The 15429-nt window shown below is 30.6% G+C and overlaps 1 protein-coding gene and 1 long non-coding RNA gene across 6 annotated transcripts in view; one reads left to right on the top strand and one right to left on the bottom strand.

Annotated features, from left to right (window-relative positions):
* The window catches only part of LOC141447479 (neo-calmodulin-like), a 210579-nt gene that overhangs the window by 106055 nt on the left and 89095 nt on the right, over window positions 1–15429 (bottom strand). The window contains exons 1-5 of one of the 5 annotated variants that reach the window (XM_074115075.1): window positions 10078–10381; window positions 3548–4476; window positions 2752–2997; window positions 2109–2301; window positions 171–385 (exon numbers count right to left, since the gene is read on the bottom strand). The exons of 2 other annotated variants lie outside the window; for them this stretch is intronic. The gene's annotated coding sequence lies outside the window, so the exon portion shown is untranslated. Of the gene's footprint in view, window positions 1–170; window positions 386–2108; window positions 2459–2751; window positions 2998–3547; window positions 4477–10077; window positions 10382–15429 lie in introns of those variants that run through there. 2 more of the 5 variants (XM_074115074.1, XM_074115080.1) reach the window with 2 other exon arrangements.
* Window positions 5663–10157, top strand: LOC141447481 (uncharacterized). The gene is made up of 5 exons (XR_012454359.1): window positions 5663–5717; window positions 6739–6796; window positions 6939–7042; window positions 7457–7522; window positions 7682–10157. It is a non-coding gene; the product is annotated as an uncharacterized lncRNA (long non-coding RNA).

The following is a 15429-nucleotide window of genomic DNA, read 5'->3' as shown; positions in this document are numbered from 1 at the left end:
AAACATCAATTGCATACTTGAATATGCTAATAAATTAATTCGCCAGATCGGGCAGAATTTTCATAACAGCAAACATCAGCAATAAACTTTGCTGGCCATAAAGCACAAATATATTTTCAAATTTGAAAACTTTTTTTGCTTTTAAAAGTACGCAGGTAAATCAGTCTTACGGTTAACTATTTTTCCAATATCCAGTGATGTCTGGAAAAAGCTCATGGATGTCCAAAATGCCTGGTGGTCACTGTTCACCAATCTCTCCTACATCCTCGAAACGTTGCTTCAGCTTAGAGATGAACTTATCTTTCTGGAGCGCTCTCCCTTAAAGATGGTACATCAATGATTATAACTCGACAATAGCCTCTCCTAATCAGCAGCTTTAGATAATCTAATAACCAAATATACTTATGTTAAATAGTGCAGTTGAAAAACAATAATTTTATTCAATCAATTTATTTGGTGGTGAAAAATTGCCTTTTCATGCACAGAATTGGGCCTTTTTTTGAAAAAGGAAAACACTTTCTCAAAAAGAAAAATTAAAAGTAATTAAGGAATTAAATGAAATCATTTAGTTTGTCACTATTGATCTTAAAGTTTTTTGTTTGTCTATCTGGGAAAGCGATAAAACATTTGAAATACATCTAAATATATAATGATCTCTAAATGTATTTATAAGTGGGACAAGTAAAACGGAAAGTGACTCGTATGAGTCATCTAACCGTTTGGTGATAAAAAATTTAAGTCTTGTTAGGGAATAGAAATGGTATTAAGATCATATTATTAATAATATATTATTATAATAATATATATTATATTAAAAAAGGAAATATTTTGTTAAACAGCCTAAGCTAAGCCCACTAATCCGATTTTCACAAAACATAAGTAAACTAAAAAGCCGGTAGTGGATATTAAACCTAGCCAGTATCGATTTCATCACTAATCGGTATATTTTCAAAGGATTCAATCAGTTCTCTCTTAATCATACTAAAATAACAATAAATTTAAGGAGAATTTGTTTTGAATTAGTCATTAACTTACAGGTATAACAACAAAACATGAAAAGGTGCGTATACCTGTTACGATTTTTCTTTAAGCTGATTAGGGCTACTTAAGAACAGCAGTTCTTAATCATTGAATACCTTTCTGTATTTGAATATTTGTTTGTCAATTCAATAAAAAAAAAAAATTGCTTTAATAACCATAAAATTGTAACCATTACCATGTAACCCGTTCCATTGGTACAATTAGTTCGCAAGATAATCATCTAAAATTGATCAAACTGAGCATCTTCTACCTTCTAAAAGAAAAAAAAAAAATGTAATACTAAAGAATTACGAATATATAGGCTTCGTGGCCGTAAATTATTAAACTAAGGATTCAAGATTGGCGAGGAATCGGTCAAATAAAAAAACAACTCGTCTATTTGCCAACGTTTCGACAAAAATATTGTCTTCTTCAGGGCTCTGGATATGCGGGAAACTTGTCAGTTTCTGTAATTCAACAAACCCGCATAGCCACGCCCTGAAGAAGACAATATATTTGTCGAAACGTTGGCAAAAAGACGAGTTGTTTTTTTATTTGACCGATTCCTCGCCAATCTTGAATCCTTAGTCTAAAGAATTACCGTAGGAAAAAGAGTATTAACCACTACTTCAAGGCTACTTGGTGGCCCCTTCAGATATGCCAGCTTAACCATAAAAGCAACATACAACACCTAAACGCCTGAGAAACTTACACTATATCCAAATTGTATGTGAAACTGTTTAGGTCCTTTTGAAGCCATGGTGAAATTGAATTTGAAACCATGAACTTCAACGTGTTATATGCTCATTATTGAGGTACACATACACGATTTGTTTTAAATCTATGAAATAAGTACCTAAATTATCAAGATATTTCTTTTTCAGATTCCAAATCTGCCAAGACTGGATTACAAATCTACTTTTACAGAGTCTAAAGAGATTTGCGGTGGAGTAGGTATGCTTGACACCACACTCATAATCTAAAACTTAGGTTCTTTCATTTAGACAAGTGAAAGACCAATTTCTTTTTTAATTTAAGAACAATTGTATCATCATTAGAAAAAAAAAAAATATATTTAACTTACTTACATCGAAATTTAAACTGAAATAATCTCCGGCTATAGAGTGATGACCAAAAAATAACCCCGAGATTTCAGCATATATCAAAAAACAGTGTGTGATGTGAGCTCATCCACGCACCAAGATGTGAAGACACGATAAAAAAAACCTCTCCAGCATCCATTCTGCACGTCATCTCCCCTCATTTCAGCTCATCAAATTCCTATTTTAATAAATTTGTATGAAAATTGTGCAAAAAGACTTGAGATATTGCATCATTCTCCAAAATAAAATAATAAAAAGTAAAAAAAATATAAAAGAAAATATTAAATATTCCTAATTATATATTTTTATGATTTATTTTAGTTCTAATAAAATTGAAATGTCAACATATTTTTAGAATTAATATGTAATTATGCAACTTAAAAAGCCACAAATCTGTAAAATTTCTGCTGACTTCTTCTTTGCTAGTTTCCGTTTTTGATAAAGTTCTTTCAGTCGAGATGGTTTTGCTGTAAATTAGACGATAATTTTAATATTCATAGGTAAATATCATTAACTTTACGCCCAATATTAATTATTTTAATTGCTGAATTATTCTAATAAGTGTTAGAAAAGATTCTGATCATATCCTACAATAGTTTTAAGAACTTATTATTTCTTTTTACTTAACTGAACTAAGACAATAGTCGTTAATAGCAAGAACTTCTAGTTTTCCCTAAATTCGTCTACTTCTTCAGCTTTACATCCTTACATCTACGCCGCAAGATCTTCCTTGTGGTCACCTAGTTGATCCCTTCCGGGTTATTCAGCTAGCACAGCTATTTTTGTGATCCTATCCAACGGCGTTCTCTACACTTCCAATTCCAAACATATCTGGACAACTATATCTCCTTCGCCAAATAATTGTTTCCCAATCCTACAGAAAAGTGTAAGTATTATTTTTCTGGGCAATACAGGAACGAAGTTTGGTTTTCTGCACTAAATGCGTACAGTTTCCTAAACTTATTTTGAACTACAATACAAGAATTGAAAAATTATTCTTATCTGGGTAACATGTGAAATAAACATTGATCAACAAGGTAAGAACAAAACAAATTATTGACTGCAACAGAAATGTAACCATAAATCTAATTAAAAACTCATTCCTAAACAATTAATGAGGATATTTGCTTTTCTCACTGCTAAAGCTGTGGAAGTATCCGTGGTTTAACCTGAATCCTAATAGTTCAATGATCTGGGCTGCGCTGTCTACTGTTCAGTTGCAAAACCCAAAAGGCTAATCTCCTTCAGGATTGGCAATCCAATCCCAAACTGTAATAGCAGCCCAAAAGCTATTCTCTAGTAACAGAATTCCATTTTCGGAGCTAATAGGAGCAAAAAAGCTCCAATTGCTTTAATCAAAATTCATCAATAATTTCAAATAAAATTTTATTTAAATAAAAAGTAAATTTTTTTATATTTCTCACATTTTTATAAAAGTAAGTTAAGCTTCCTTCCGTTGACTAACAAGAAACATTCTCTGTAGTTCATAGATCTGGCTTGTAAAATGTAATCCACTGTCCTGAAGTAAGCTCCAAAGGGTCAATTTCCAGGGCTGAGTTGAACTAGTTCCAAAATACCCCTATCACAGCTCACAGCTTCCACAGAGGATCATTCTCTACAATTGGATCTCACCATTCCAGGAAACTGTAGCCAAAGCAGGATCCAAAAGCTAACTGCTAGCAACAGAATTGCATTTGTGGAGCTAATAGGAACAAAAATGCTCCCATTGCTCAAATCAAAATTCACCAATAATAATGAATAGATATTAATTTCAATTTAATCAAAGACAATTTTAAATTTCTCACTCCTCATTCTGTTAAAAGAAATAAATCCGAGGAGCTAAAAAAGAAACTACCTCAAATAGTTTATAGTTATCCGCTTCTTTTGTGTTCAGCTTCAGTTCAAGAGATAAACCAATTGCAAGTTAGAGGTACCTTCAATCTGTGAAGAATCAATGTTACACAGGATCATTTTTCACAGCTTGAAACTAAAAATTCCAGCCCATGGTCTTACCGAGCTCTGAGTCTGTGCTCCATAAAGTCAATTGCTGGAAATTAAACTACATTTTTTCGTGTAGCTATTAAGATCAAATGACATATACTGCACCAAAATGCAAGGTGCTTGAACGTGTACAAACTAAAAAAAATTCATTCACAATTTAGGGCATGCATTTCTCAACGATTTTAAAGGAATAGATAATATTAAAAACATTATCCAAAAAAGGAATACCTTTTTCTTAATGAAATTGTTCCAAAAATTAATTTAATAGATAAAATAGTAATTAGAAACCAATCAGCTGTGATGAAATAGCAGTTTTCCATTTGAAATGAGAATCAGCAAATCTCCATATAATCTTTAAAACAAAAAAAATAAATTTTTAATTAGTAATAATTAATTATATTCAAATTTTCATTTAATTTACGTTTTACTATTAATTTATATTTTCACAAATAGAGTTTCCACTGGACTTACACTCTACTAGAACCAAATTTCCAATAATTTCTATGCCCACCACTTTTTATTAATTAAAAAAATCTCCAAAATAACATGAAATAATTATTAAAGAAAATAATAAGGAAATAAGTTACGTATCTTCATCTTTCTAGGATGTTAAATTTTCATTTCAATATCTACCTATATAAATGGTTGCGTAGTAAAAAGTCACATTAAAAAAAATGTCTCTTTTGGACAAAAAACAATTAAATGGGCGAGCAAGCACAGCTTTAGAATTAATAATAATTACTTTATACTGGTACCATTATCTTATTTCAATTTATTACTGAAAAATATTAATTTATCTTTGCAAAATATACATATTAATTTGCTCAGCCTCCATTACTGATTTTCTTTTTTTTTAATTCTAGCTTCCCCTCACCAACCCAATAATTTCGTAAAATTTAAAAAATAAAATGAGAAATTAAGAATAAATTGTGGCTTTATTTAAAAAAAAAAAAATGAAATAAAATATTTACTTACATAATTATATTTAATAATTTCATTTTCATTTTTTTAAATAATTATAACTAATAATTTGAATCCTTGTTACTATTTAGTTCAATTAATAGTTTTCTACTCTTCAAGTGAATAAATTTGATCCAATTTGAATAATAGATAATCATTTCTTTCATCTTTAGAAAAAACACATAATTTAATTATTATTTAAAAATCAGGGTAAAGTTTTAAGTCAGCCATTTATTTTTCCATTTACTTGTACTTAAGAAAAAAACACAGCCTTTATAAATCTATTACGTCACAAAATAAATCTAAAAAGCTTCCTTTTCTTTAGTTAATATTTCCTAATTAAAAGATCAATTCTGATTGGTCCACGTATGTATGTAATATTCATCCACATAAAAATTCAACTTCAAGTGACAATACAAAAAAATAATCCCTGAATATTGAGTTTATTAATGCATAATTTTTAAAAACGACCATATCAGAAATTCTTTTTCATTTTTTTACAATAGAATATGTATAGATTTTCTAGTTTAAAAACAATTTTTTTTTAAATATATGCTAAGACAAGAGGCTGTAGTAGCAAGTGCAGAGCCCCCTTCTCCTGCCTGCTCTGGACCTGTGAAGATCAGCCCTGCTGTAAGTGGTTTTTTTAAATTAATTAATAGGAAAAATTTCTCCAATTCCCATCTAATTTTACTTGAAACTTGTTTATTATGTTATAAGCTACAAAGTGATATATAATTTTCCATATTTTCCCATTGATTGATATTAGAAAAATGTGTTTAAAGAAAATTCCAATTTGACTGAGAAAGAATCCAATATGGCCAGCCAAATTGAATAAATTAATTAATAGGAAAAAATGTCTCAATTCCCAGCTAATTTTACTTAAAACTAGTTTATTGTGTTATAAACTTCAAAGTGATTTATAATTTTGCACATTTTACCATTGATTGATATTAGAAAAATGTGTTTAAAGAAAATTCCAATTTGACTGAGAGAGAATTCCAATATGGCCAGCCAAATGGAATTGAATTTCATTTTTTTAAAAATTGCTTTTTAAACTTGTTTTCACAATTTCCAATCCCAAAAACTTTCTAAAAATGTTTAATCCATTCAATATTAACTATTTAAAATATTTTTTAAATAATTTTCTTTTTTTTATTTAAAAAAGTGAAAATCGGACCTATTGCGCAATCATCCGTGAATTTTAATTTTTTTGATTTTAAATTTTTTCCCCATTTTCTTTTGCAAATTCTTTAATTATTCAACTAAAAAATGTTCATACTTTATCCTTTTATAAATTTTTTGCTATAATTTAATGGATTTATTCAATTTTCTTTAGAAATAGAAAATCGGCCCCCTCACGCGAATTTCCGTAAAATAATTTTTTTTTTTTAAATAATTTATTTCTTCTTTTTTCTTAAAAATCCAACTAAAAAGTGTTAATCCTTTATTCTCCTATTAATATTTTACTATAATTTGCTAGAATTATTAATTTTTTATCCCAAAATCTAAAATAGGTCCCCCTCACGCTAATTTCCGTGATATAAAGAATTTCTTTTTATTTAATTCTGTCTCACTAATTCTTTAAAAATCCAACTGGAAAATGGTAATACTTATTCTTTTTATTAACATAAAATGTCTAAAATTATTTCAGAAAAAATGAGGGGCAGGAAAAAAAATAAAACAAATTTCCTAAGAAGAAAAGCCCAAAGGTAAAAGATCCAACAGAAAGTAATTTTACTTTTTAAGTAGTTTTAAAAATTTAAATTTTTTGCAGTGTTTAATAAATTACGAATTTTTATATACATATATTAAATTGACGCAGTTTTTATTAATATTTAATTCTAATTTCAGATGGGAGCATTTTTCTATTGCAACACTTTGGTTAATTTATTCGACATGGAGAATATGATCCAGATTCATCCCTCAAAATGGTCACCAAAATAAAAAGTATCAATGTAAGTGGAAAATAAGTATTAATTTGTTTTTCTATTTTTTTTGAATTTTCAGAATTAAAGTGTTCATTCTTTAGATCCTTACTTTGTCTGATAGTATTGCAATAATTGAAATCTTAGGTCTGTCCATCTTAAAATTGTTAAGTTTCGAATTTGTCTAACTAATTCTTAAAAAATCCAAATTTAAAATGTTTATAATTCATCTTTTTATTAATATTTTACTATAATTTGCTAGAATTATTAATTTTTTATTCCAAAATCTAAAGTAGGTCTCCTCACGTTAATTTCCGTGATTTAAAGATTTTGTTTAAAATTTATTTTGTATCACTAATTCTGCAATAATCCAAGTAAAAAGTGTTAGTACTCAATCTTTTTTTCATAACTTTATGTGTTTTCTAATTATTTGTATTATTTCAGAAAAGATCAGAGCTCGAGAAAAGAGAAAAACAAAAATTAAGTTTTTCCTAAGAAGAAAAACCGAAGGTAAGATTTTAAAAAAATGTACTTTTTACGTATTTTTAAATTTAAATTTTTTTAAATTATTTTTTTACAATATTTAATAAATTTCAGCTTAATAAAAAAATAAAAATAAATAAATATATATATTTTGCATTTTATATTAATATTTAATTCTAATTTCAGATGGGAGAATTTTTCTATTGCAACAGTTTGGTTAATTGATTCTACAAGGAGAATATGATCCTGATTCATCCCACAAAATGGTCTCAAAAAAAAAAAAAAAAAATGTATCAAAGTAAGAGGAAAAAACTATTTGATAAATTTATGATTTTTCTATTTTTTTTAAATATTTTTTTTTATATAGAATTTTCAAAATTAAAACGTTTTTCTTTCTTAGACCCTTAGATTGTCTGATAGTATTGCAATAATTAGAAATTTTAGGTCTGTACATAATGTTAGGATTGATTCTTCAATTCAATTCCTAACTGTTATGGCCTAAAATAAGATCAATTTTTGTAAACTTAAAAAACAATCATTAATTTTGAAAATGGATATATAAAGAAATAAGAAAAAAAAAATAGAAATAATAAAATATTTATATCAATTAGTCTAAATTTGACTTGCCAAGGATCTGTAAAAAGAAGAATATTTTTTGTTTTCCTTAATTCTATCGTTTCAAGAACAAATTTCCTTGCAGTTAAACAAAAATGGAGTTAGTAATACATTTTCATTTCCAAATTGGAAAATCCAAAATATATTACCATCTCATTTTAAGTGGAAAGTTTTTCGTAACTTTTGCCACAAAGACAGGGAAACACTTTGTTGTTGAAACGGTGGCAATGAAAAAGAAATATCCTTTTTTTTATTGGCTGATCCTCATCAAGATTTCTTTTGTTACTATGTACCTACTTCTTTTTTTTAAATACATTTTGTGGTCACCTGGGGACCTCCCAACATCTACTTTTTCCCAAATGATAGCCTTTCATTCACACAGTATTGTTCTGGAATAACGTACTGATTTATCCAGAGCAATCTGAACATAGGTAGCCCACCAGATGGTCAAGATCTGTCGGTGGCAAATAAATTTTATTTCATGGGTGGGGGGGAGGAAGAGTGATGCGACCGGAACCATCGGAAATACTCGCCAAGAGTCTGGAATTATAGTTTATTTTTAACAATGGTTTTTATTTTTTTTACAGATTGTGTTATTTTTTGATTAAATAAATGTAAATCAAAATTATTAGTTCCTACGCATTATTTATTTTTTTGTCTTTTTTATCATCTAATTATACTTGAATTTGCAACAGTTCGACCTACTTGGGACAACATAACTTAGATTTTTTTGCCTTTTTTCAAGCTAACTTAATTTCTTAAGTCATATTTTTCTATAATAACTTTTCTTAATTTTTTAAGATGAATATTCTCCTCTATTTGAAAATCCTTTTGTATAATATTCTTTATTTTTTGTCACTTTTTAATGTGTAGAGTTTTCTATTCTGTATTAATACCCTACATGGTAAGGAGCGTCCCATTTGTGCCCAATATTCGAAGTTGTTTTCATTTTCTCCTTCTGAAGTCTCGAGTTGATTTAATCCACGGGAATGAATCGTACCCTTAAAAAATGGATTAAAACAACCAAGACTCAACTGAAAAAAAAAAAAAAAACAACCTGGAATACAGGGAGTGCCCTAGGGAGTGGGATTATCTTTTCCATGAAGGGAAATTAATGAAAAAAATAAAATAAAAAACTCTACAATAAAAAGAATCAAAAGAAAAAGGAATACTACAGAAAAGGATTACCGAATATTATAGTGAGGAATTTTTATTCTCAAATAATAAGGAAAATTATATAGAAAAACGGGATTGAGAACCTTAACTCTTGCTAGATAAATGACGAATTAGGCGATTTTCTTTTTCTTTTTTTAAATATTGTTCTTTTCAACATTTAATGAATATAGAAATAAATTGCTTTAACAAAATAGAGAGTAAGGATAATAACAAAAGGGTGGCCTAAAATGAAAATCCTCCAACAAGCTCCCCCCCACCCATTTTCCAAAAAAATAATAGGAACAGCCAGCTGCTGATGGAATGACAGAAAACTGGAAAACTACGGAATCTGAATTGCTTTCACTTTTCATTGATTTAGGGGATTTTATTATTTTTATGTATATGGCACACGCAGCCATTTATATTTGTAGATGTTTACTTTTTTTATACGTAATAGGTTATAACCATTTTTAAACTAAATTTTTGTAAGATAATACTAATCATAATTGCAATAAGAACAATTACAGGACTTTTCCCTTACAATTGTACTCATTTCAAGTTGCATACCATTGTACTTCCCATAAATTTTATGAGTGGGAAGATTGAGGTTAAGAAAAAAAAAAATTCTATTCACCGTAACTGTACTTCCAATTATGGGATTTCGCTAAAGACCGTGAGGCACCCGGACACGTAATTAATAGTCTCGAGATTTCTTTAAAAATCAACTTTTCCGACACAGAAAATCCACCAAAAAATTGTATTTCTTGAGAAAACTCAATATAGAAAACATAAAAAACAAAAAATAATCTTACATGAAAGATTTTTCTTTTTGGCTATTTCCAAATATAGTTGAATTAGAATAAATTTTGAATTTGTTCATTCCACAGTCAAATCCATAAATTGTATTACCCATTCATTTTAAATGAAACCAAACAATTCGTGTATCCAAATTTTTATAAAACACTAAAACTGCAATTTGAAAACACTAATTCACTGAATTTGCATAACCTCACCAGTATCACACTAGAATAAAAGACCTCTCAACACTTTGGATAGTAAAAAGACTGAATTCCACCAATAATGATAATATACATAACAGAAGCAAATAACTTGGAAAACAAAATAACTTATAGAATTTAAAAACTTAATATTTCAACAATCTTTTAATATTTTTTCATGGACTTCATAATACTCAGCTAGGTATAAAGTCAGAAAAGTAACTGCGAAAATTATATCCCCACTCCAAACAGTCATAAAGTGTTTAGTCGTGTGCCATTGGTTAAAAACATGTTTATTTCTCCATCTTTTGACCTGAATCCTTCTTAGGAAACCGTCAAATTGATAAAATCCTTTCTGTTTGTAATAAGAAATAAGGGAACTACTGACTTTATAATAATAAAAATAAGAAAATACATACAATCTGCAGGTATAATTCCACCTTCTATGTTTTCTGTGTTTAATTAAAATACCTACTACTCTAAAGTTATATTTATATACATTCAGATCAATTACTTTTATTTTATTTTATTTATTTTTTAATCTTTTATTTAAATTTACAACTGCAACAATTGTTGCATGTTTGGTGCATGATAGCACTATGTCAGAATTATTATCGTGAACATTTAACTTTACTACTCTCATGATGAGAGTAGAACGTGAGGCCATCTTCTCTTCAATCTCCTTGGAGCATTACCTGGTAAAGGCGGAAATGGATAGGTGTACCGGTTTAAAAGATTTAAGAATGAGCTGCTGTAGAGTAATGAAATTTTGTAAAAAAAAAAAAAGGGTTTTTTCCAGATCTTTGAGTGAAAGGGATTTTGAGGTCATTATGGCTTTGTGTGAGGTTAGATATATTAAAATGGTATTTTTTGACTGTCAATACTTGTTGCTTTTGAGAATTGGAACGTACGTATAGTCCCTCACCATACCGTTTGACCAAAAAATAGGGCGGAGTTAAAAAAGTAGGTATGAGACTTTTGTTATTAAGGTTGAGGGTGATGGTTTCTTACCTTTTCAGTGTTGTATTGGGGGGGGGGGAGGTCTGGAATGGATTCCAGGTCAACCATTTTGGCTAGCTACAGTCCAAGGTAGCATATTTTGTTTACAGTTGTATGGCAATTAATTGGCTGTTGAAGATGGGGAAACTTTTAGTGGAATAATTTTTGGCGCATTTCTTTTCCCATCATATTTATGTAATATTGGTGATACAGTCTTGTTTCTTTCAGAATCTAGTTAATGATAAAAATATTTTAAAGTTTTAATGCATAAGTTTGAATTTCAAGGAACCCAGTATGTAAAAGTTACAAGAGTGTTTACACAAATTTTATTTTTTTTTGCGCAAATATAGCTCAATATTGTTTTTCATATTACAATCGTGTCTAATTTTGGGTATCGATTTTCAGAGGGAATTTGAAGGACTCCTCTCTCTCACTCTCTAAAAAAAGTGCATTTTCTTTCAGTGTGTGAGTGTGTTTTCTCTCACTAATGATAAGAGAAAATAATTCTGGGTTTCTCTCTTTGATGATAGATGATGTCACAAGACGTCGAATATTACAACATTGGGTTGAGAGGTCACCCGACAATTCCTTCGTCTAGATATCTGCGTGACCTTCCACATTAGCTCTTTCCACTTTTCTTCTTCAGATTTGTCATTAGTCTTTTTCTTTTTTATCACGATTTTTCCAATATAATTTATTGAGTATATCTTTTAGTTGACTATCTTGATTAACATGACAGCATGAGCTAAAAAATAATTTAATTTCTTTTACCATGGAGTTTGGATTTCATTATTGTTGGATTAATGCTGGTCTTTGTAGAAGCTTTGGGTTTCGTTTTAGCGAGACTAGTTCCCAGAACAACGCTCTGGAGAGAAAGTGGTGAACCTTACATTATGTAAGTTGAACCATACATCACACTAACATATACCGCAGAAACGTTTAAAATAGGTCTTTACATCGCCATCCGGTATTACCTCTCCCCCACCAATTTCCGCTCTCCTATCCTTAACAGCGCCATATAACGAAACTATAAGACCCAAGGGTCCGTAATACCTACCTCACCCCCTCTAACCACCAGGCACTAGCAAAGCCTGTCGTCCTGCCTAAGAGTAGGGTTTGCAGGTAATTTATACATCTGTTTATTTCCCACTTGGGATGTATTCTGACAATGGGTTCAGCTACGCTCCTCCTTCTCTTTCTCACTCACTCAGTCTCTCTCTTTCTTTTCTTTCCAAGAAAAATTTCCATTAATTCGCTGCTTTCCCCATGAAAAAATCATTTTTCATTTCTTTCCCTTACTTCTACTAAAAGGACGTGTTTGCAATCGAATCAAATTTTTTGTAATTGGCTTTTTTTACGGAAAATACATGATTTAAGCTCTCTGCCATTAAGTTTTTTTATAAATTTCATTTGAAATCATGGATATAAAACTTTTATTTTAAAATATATATACATTTTTTTAATATTTCTTTTTGGCAGTTCCAAGGTTAGGGTTGTTACATTTAACGCTAGTTTCTTTTTTATGTTACGTATGCATTTAATGGATTTATAATATTTTTTTAAAGAATTAAATATTTCTTAGTAAATGCAGAGTTTTAAAGAAATATACATGTTGGAACTTCGCTAAATTTTAGTAAGAGGAGGTCTTGCATGGTTCCGGAAGTGTTTAATGGGAAATAGCGTTGGTCGGAAGTGCTGACAGTGCTTTAGATTTTCTCTGGAAAATCTCTGGTAAAAGAAAAGCCCACGCTAACGTATTCAGCCGAGAAATCACTCAGAGACTAGGGAATTCCCTTTGTTCTGATGAATGGGATGTAATGGGACAGACAATTCTACAATTTTCTTCGTTTTTCACAGAATCTTTTCTTCTCCCCACCCCCCCTCTAAAATAGAAAAGTAACAAAGAAAAAAAAGACAAGAGACAATAATTGACAATGAGTAAAATTATTTTGAAAAATTAGTTGGGCGTGAATCAAAAAAGAAAAGTACCCTTCTCCATCTGGTGGTGGTTTGTTGAATGAATTAGTAGGAAAAACACTTTTCTTTCACTAGCTGGGTGAGGGAAAAACTGCATGGTTAGCTCATCGCATTTCTTTATTGATCGATGTTATAGAACTGCATACTAACGATGTCTATCCGTTGAATGTAATACTATGTTGACAGCGCTTCTCTTGAGCACTTTTTAAACTACACTCGTAAAATGAACATTTTACTTTCGTGGTTAATAATTTACAGATATAAATTAATTATTTTATAATCTTGGAGTTTTTACTAAGAATGGCGTGCGCATAATTAAATGTTAAGAACAATAAAATGATACTTTTAAGATTCTATCCCCAATAATATTAGTAGTTGCTAAAAAATAAAATCAAAAAAAGTGCTGAAAACCTAAATCTTAAATTCACAGAAAAACCACTCTCAAATTCTCCTTCTACTCTTGTCCTCTCATTCTCTCATAGACTTTCCAAAAAAATATTAATTTTCCGTGAATGAAACTCTAAATTAGCAGAGAAAAATAAATAAATATAAATTCATAAAAAATTTGAGAGAACAAAAATTCTTTTTCTGCCAATAATTTTTTTTTTGTATTCATTCTTCTTTCATCTTAAGTAGGCGGAAGTATTGTGTTGGTGTCAAATTTCAATCACCTTTTTTCTGAGTTTGTTTTTCTGAGACTATGAGCTGCTGGAAATCGTAGAAAGTGAAAACCTAAGAGCCACCGAACACCGGGAACTCTGCGTGGGAATACAACAAAGCTGATCACTTAGCAAATTCCTCCACCGTGTTGGATGTACGAGGGTCGTTTGAAAAGTCTGTGCAAAGTCAGAAAGATAGCACCACTGGCGCGTGTCGAGGTTATGTTTAGTTAGTAGCATCTCTTGGAAGAACACACACCAAGTTTCAGCCAGATCGGTCTATTTCTTTGTGTTTGGCATTCGTTTGAATCGAGAAAGTCGAGTGATTTTCAAAAAATGGACGAAAAAGAATTTCGTGTGTTGATTAAACACTACTTTATGAAAGGCAAAACGCCTCAGGAGACTAAAGAGAAGCTTGATAAACATTATGGTGACTCTGCACCTTCGATTAGAACAGTTTATAAGTGGTTTCAAAATTTTCGGAGTGGCCATATGGGCACAAGTGACGCTGAACGTTCTGAACACCCTGTTGAGGTTACTACTCCAGAAATCATTGATAAAATCCATGATATGGTGATGGATGACAGAAGAGTGAAGGTGCGTGAGATTGCTAGTGCTGTGGGCATCTCGAATGAACGGGTACATAATATTTTGCATCAACATTTGGACATGACAAAGCTATCCGCAAGATGGGTGCCGCGATTGCTTACGCTTGACCAAAAACGAAATCGTGTGAAGTGTTGCAAGGACGGTTTGCAGCTGTTCCAGAAGAATCCGCAGGACTTTAAGCGTCGTTTCGTCACTGTGGATGAAACATGGATACATCACTACACTCCTGAGACCAAAGAACAATCTACTCGTAAACAATGGGTTACCAAGGGGGAATCTGCGCCAAAAAAGGCGAAGACCGTTCCTTCGGCCGGAAAGATTATGGCGACTGTCTTTTGGGATTCGCAAGAAATAATCCTCATCGACTATCTGGAACGGTGCATATTATTCATCGTTATTGGACCGTTTGAAAACCGAGCTGCAAGAAAAACGCCCACGATTGGCCCACAAAAAAAAGTCCTTTTCCATCACGACAACGCACCAGCTCACACCTCAGCAGTTGTGGTTGCAAAATTAATGGAAATAGGATTCCAACTCGTTTCACATCCCCCCTATTCTCCAGACTTGGCTCCCTCGGACTACTATTTGTTCCCCAATATGAAGAAATGGCTGGAGGGAAAAAGATTTTATTCAAACGAGGAGGTGATTGCAGAAACGAATGGCTATTTTTCAGACTTGAACAAATCCTATTATTCGGAAGGGATCAACAAACTAGAGCAGCGTTGGACGAAGTGTATAAGCCTAAAAGGAGACTATGTTGAAAAATAAAAAAGGTTTACCCCAAAAAATTAAGTAGTTTTTATTTTTGCACGGACTTTTCAAACGACCCTCGTACTATGATAAATGTAAAACTTTTTGAGAACTTGTTGGGCTAGTCATTCTAAATATAAACATTTATGAGGGCATTTTTTTTTTTTTAAAT

This window comes from Rhodnius prolixus, unplaced genomic scaffold (assembly GCF_049639745.1).
Source record: "Rhodnius prolixus isolate KJV_2025 unplaced genomic scaffold, Rpr scaffold_7, whole genome shotgun sequence".
NCBI classification, from domain to species: domain Eukaryota; kingdom Metazoa; phylum Arthropoda; class Insecta; order Hemiptera; family Reduviidae; genus Rhodnius; species Rhodnius prolixus.
This window is presented reverse-complemented; position numbering and strand designations above follow the sequence as displayed.